Source organism: Procambarus clarkii, chromosome 30, assembly GCF_040958095.1.
Source record: "Procambarus clarkii isolate CNS0578487 chromosome 30, FALCON_Pclarkii_2.0, whole genome shotgun sequence".
NCBI classification, from domain to species: Eukaryota; Metazoa; Arthropoda; class Malacostraca; order Decapoda; family Cambaridae; genus Procambarus; species Procambarus clarkii.
Window position 1 is genome coordinate 43,067,117 of NC_091179.1, and position 5,820 is coordinate 43,072,936.

Sequence of the window (5,820 nt, forward strand, 5' to 3'; positions counted from 1 at the left end):
AGCTCTGTGCACGTCAGGTGCTGTTTAATAATACAGACCTACTCCTCCATTTGACCTAGTTTCTCTATCACATCTATATCACTTTGTGCTTTAGCCCTGGTGGAGCTTGGTCCACCAGGCTGTTGTTTGGAGTGGCCCGCAGATCCACATACAGTCTGCATATGATATACAGTCTGTTGATCAATTAAACTACAGTAGTTAGTTTTTATCATCCGATATGCACCAATATGTGTTCATTCTTTCCCAGATGAAGGAACTAGGTAATATTCATCATCTGAATGCACCATCTGATGCTTTAACACCACTCATGATACACGAGAGGTTTAAAAAACTTTTAAAACTTTTAAAACTTTTTGACCTATGTATTTAAAAGCAATTCTAAAGTTAAAAAGTGTAGCATAGGCCCCTCGCAGAATGTTCTTAATATGATCCTCAGGTTATAGTTTTCTATCTAAAACCACCCCTAGATCTCTTTCTTGATCAGAATTCTTTATAGATCTCAGTGGCTCGATCATAGAAACTGCTCTAAATCCTTGTTGGCCTGGATTGTGGAGGTCATTGGTCTCTATAAAACTAGTAATCTGACTCCTGATCACTCTCAAATAATTTTATTATGTGGGATGTTAGTGCAACTGGTCTATAATTCTTTGCCAATGCTTGTGTTGTGTTGTGTTGTTTTGGTAGTGATGTGCAATGTGTTGTTTTGGTAGTGATTCGTCCAGTTTCTGGTAGTAGTGCGGTGTTGTGTAGTGTAGTACTTGTGTGCTTGTTAATGACTTGTATTCCAGTCTTGTGGGTAGTATCTCCTTTCCCCTACGGGCCAACTGCTTTGTTCTTACCTAGCATTTTGCTTTGTTGGGTATGAATGTTTGTGTGCCGTATATTTTGCAAAATTTGCCATATATCTCATTATTTACTCCTCTGCCTAGCAACAAGTCTGTCTAATTATACTCATTAACTGTTTTTTCAAAGTTCCCCATAGTGTCCTTTATTGAAATCGAGTTCATGAACCGTTTCAATGTTCTTATTTTCCTTCTAGATTATATCTTAAAGTATATTTAAATGTTATTGTTATTATTGTTATTAAATGTTATTGTGACATTGCATTGCAATTGAGCTATGTTGTTTACCATACCGTTCATTTCGTGAGTATAAGTATAGATGCCACACTTGTGACAGTGTAAAAACCATGCCTTTTTTGAAAAACAGCACCGTCTGTTGCACGTAAGAGCAACCCACACTATATTATGTTGCGATATTATTTCAATATTTCCGATTGTATTGATAATTTGAATTTTCATAGATTTCAATTTATTTTCATTTCGATTTAATAATTTTGTGTGACATTGCATTGAAATTGAGCTGTGTTGTTTACCATACTGTTCATTTCATGAGTATAGTTTATTTTTTTATTTTTTTTTCATTTCATTTTTTTAGCTGTTCTTATTTTTCAGTGATGGGAATATCAGATCATTTGATGTTCCCAATTTTCTGATGGAAGCATCAGACCATTATAGAATGCATCGGATGAGGTAGTTTTGGAATGGTTGGGGAGGACGAGAGGGGGGTATGGTGGGGAAGACGAGGGGGACAGAGGAGAGGGTAATGGTGGGGAGGACGAGGGGACTGGGGAGTGGGGATGGTGGGGACAGGGGAATGCTGGGGAGGACAAAGGGACAGTGTGAATGGGAGTATGGTGGGGGAGGAAGAAGGACAGGGGAGGGGAAAATGGTTAAGGAGGACGATGGGACAGGGAAGTGGGAATAGTGGGGATGATGTGGGGACAGGGAAGTGGGAAGGACGAGAGGGACTGTGGAATGGGGAATAGCAAAGTGAATTATAATTATATATATTAATTAATTCTATAAATTTCCAGAAGCCTGTATCAACACCCACACTAATGCAACTGAAAGAGATGTTGAGACAAGTATTGCTGATATGTTGAAGAACGCCCCAAACAAACTCGGTGGAAACAGATACAAGGTAAAGTTTGCCAATTTGCTGTAGTCTAATTCAATTTCTTTTTAGTAATCTTCGAGAACATTTATGCTATGAATAAGATAAAATAATGTAACTGATTTTGATTTATTTACTATTTATTATTTATTTACCGTTATTAGTATAATAGATCTCGTAATAATTTTGCAAAAATAATGGCATTACTATTTTAAAAAGCTCGGGTGCAGGGGGGGGGGTTATGTAAAAGCCTGGTTTGTGGCCTCGGAGAGGCTATGGGGATCCAGTAAGATCGTCCTTCCTTTCCTCCCTAGAATCTGGATGTAGCAGGTGCTCAATTGTCAAAGTGAAAAAATTGGTTTTGTCTTCCGAATGCACCATTGTGTAAATTTGCTAATAATCTTTTAAAATAGTAAATTGCCATTATTTTGCAAAATTATTACGAGATCTATTATACTAATAACGGTTTGATAAAATACAGTAGACTGCCTACTGGATAATAGTTCCAGTCCACCTGTAGACAGGGATCTCACATCAGCTTGTATATTATACAAGGATAAGATTTGATTTTACTTTTGTATTTATATGCATTATATGCATTTATATGCATTATTCTCTAGAATAATAGATCTCGTAATAATTTTGCAAAAATAGTGGCATTTACTATTTTAATAAGCTCGGGTGCAGGGGGGGGGGGTTTGTGTAAAAGCTGGTTTGTGCCTCGGAGAGGGCTATGGGATCCAGTAAGATCGTCCTTCCTTTCCTCCCTAGAATCTGGATGTAGCAGGTGCTCAATTGTCAAAAGTGAAAAATTGGTTTTGTCTTCCGAATGCACCATTTGTGTAAATTTGCTAATAATCTTTTAAAAATAGTAAATGCCATTATTTTTGCAAAATTATTACGAGATCTATTATACTAATAACGGTTTGATAAAATACAGTAGACTGCCTACTGGATAATAGTTCCAGTCCACCTGTAGACAGGGATCTCACATCAGCTTGTATATTATACAAGGATAAGATTTGATTTACTTTTGTATTTATATGCATATATGCATTTATATGCATTATTCTCTAGAATAATAGATCTCGTAATAATTTTGCAAAAATAGTGGCATTTACTATTTTAAAAAGCTCGGGTGCAGGGGGGGGGGGGTTTGTGTAAAAGCCTGGTTTGTGCCTCGGAGAGGCTATGGGATCCAGTAAGATCGTCCTTCCTTTCCTCCCTAGAATCTGGATGTAGCAGGTGCTCAATTGTCAAAAGTGAAAAATTGGTTTTGTCTTCCGAATGCACCATTTGTGTAAATTTGCTAATAATCTTTTAAAAATAGTAAATGCCATTATTTTTGCAAAATTATTACGAGATCTATTATACTAATAACGGTTTGATAAAATACAGTAGACTGCCTACTGGTTTTACCTGTAATAAGGTTTGATACAGATGATTATGATTATGGTTTTGGCATAATGGAATACATGATGAAGGAATTATCAAAATTGACATTTTTATCAGGGGATATCCTGAATATTGTCAAAATGACGGAAACCCATATGTCAAAAACACATGGAGATATACCAATCCTGGAAGACATTCTTCCATCCCCACTTGAAACTGTTGAGCAGGTGGAAAGTCTGTCACATGAGCTAAAAGTTAACAGTGAATATAAAAAGAGTATGGTAAGTGTTGCTTAATTCTTTTAGCCTGAGTATGGTAAGTGTTGCTGAATTTTTTTAGCCTTGTACATATGTCTTTTGATTAGTTTTTTTGCAGATGAAGGAAGGTGGGGTGGCACATAATTGATTGTTCAGTGTTATGTTTAAGGTACAAATAAAACAAAAGCAAAAGTTACTCAAATTCGTTTGATTTTTGTAATAGTTAAGAAGGAAAATATTTTAATGCTATTTATTTAATACAGTTGGAAATTAGAAAATCTAATGTTGAGATTGAAAGATATATATTATTCTCTATTACCTTACAGCTTATGCATTATTTTAACAGGTCCAGACGCTGTCTCAAATGGGCGGTGCAAGCTGTGGAGACACAGTGAGACGAATGATGAGGAGGATAGGGACCTATGGGGTCTGGTCTCAGTATTCACTCGTTGGGCGCAAGAGGAAACGTGTCTTCAAAACCTTGGATATTTGTAATGTAATAATAAGTACGTAAATTTGACATTTTTTTGGATTATATATATGTCTGCATGTATTATGTATTATACTTGCATGCTTGTTAATGACTTGTATTCTAGTCTTGTGGGTATCTCCTTTCTCCTACGGGCCAAATGCTTTGTTCTTACCTAGCATTTTGCTTTGTTTGGGTATGAATGTTTGTGTACCTTCATTGTATATTTTGCAAAATTTGCCATATATCTCATTACTCCTCTGCCTAGCAACAAGTCTGTCTAATTATACTCAATAACTATTTTTCAAAGTTCCCCATAGTGTCCTTTATTGAAATAGAGTTCATGAACCGTTTCAATATCCTTATTTTCTTCTAGATTATATCTTAAAGTATATTTAAATGTTATTGTGACATTGCATTGCAATTGAGCTGCGTTGTTAACCATTCTGTTCATTTCATGAGTATATTTTATTTTCTATTTTTTTCATATCATTTTTTTTATCTGTTTTTATTTTTCAGTGATGGGAATATCAGATCATTTGATGTTCCCATCAGAAAATTGGGAAAGTCAGATCTTTTGATGTTCCCAATTTTCAGATGGAAGCATCAGACCATCATGGAATGCATGGGATGAGGTAGTTTAGAATGGTGGGGAGGACGACAGGGGGGATGGTGGGGAAGACGAGGGAACAGAGGAGAGGGTAATGGTGGGGAGGACGAGGGGACAGGGGAATGGAGAATGCTGGGGAGGACAAAGGGGACGAGGGGACGGAGGAAGACTGGAGAACAGGGGAACACCTAAATAAAAGCCAACAATGTTATTACTCTGTGGCTTCTTGTCTCCTGACAAAAAGAATTATAATTATATATATTAATAATTCTTATAACTTTCCAGAAGCCTGTATCAACACCCACACTAATGCAACTGAAAGAGATGTTGAGACAAGTATTGCTGATATGTTGAAGAACGCCCCAAACAAACACGGTGGAAACAGATACAAGGTAAGTTTGCCAATTTGCTGTAGTCTAATTCAATCTCTTTTTAGTAATCTTTGTGAACATTTATGCTATGAATAAGATAAAATAATGTAATTGATTTTGACTAAATATGTAGATATATTTAATTTTCTGAGCACTAATAATGAAAGAAAACCAAAATAAGAGGTGGCTACTATCTCTAATAATGGGCTGGAATAATACAGGATATAATAATATATATATATATATAAATATATATACATATATTTATATATATATATATTTATTTATATAAATATATATATGATATATATATTCTATTCTATTAGTCTATTCTATTCTATAGTTTTATATAGATTCTTGTTTAGTTTTTTTCTATAATATGGAAAGGGTTTTTAATTAATAAATTAAATATTATATAATAAAATAATGTATTATTGAAAACAATTAGTAACAAACAATATTTCATTACAGGGTGGTGAAGCAAGGAATACATGTGCATCACATAGCAGAGTCGGATATGACGAATAATGAAAGCGGAGAGCCTGGTGCATGGCATACCGCTGAATCTTCTCTAATGTCTATATAGAAGAATCTTGTTTCTGTGTGTATATATGTATATATATCATTAATAAATATATATATATATGTATATATAACTATATATATATATATATATATATATATATATATACCTATATATATATATATATATATATATACCTATATATATTATATATATATTTATATATATATATATTATAT

At 34.4% G+C, this 5,820-nt stretch overlaps 1 long non-coding RNA gene across 1 annotated transcript; it reads left to right on the forward strand.

Annotated features, from left to right (window-relative positions):
* Window positions 1-3,958: 3,958 nt before the first annotated feature.
* Window positions 3,959-5,545, forward strand: LOC138369878 (uncharacterized). Its single transcript, XR_011230006.1, has 3 exons — window positions 3,959-4,114; window positions 4,973-5,079; window positions 5,530-5,545. It is a non-coding gene; the product is annotated as an uncharacterized lncRNA (long non-coding RNA).
* The last annotated feature ends 275 nt before the right edge of the window (window positions 5,546-5,820 follow it).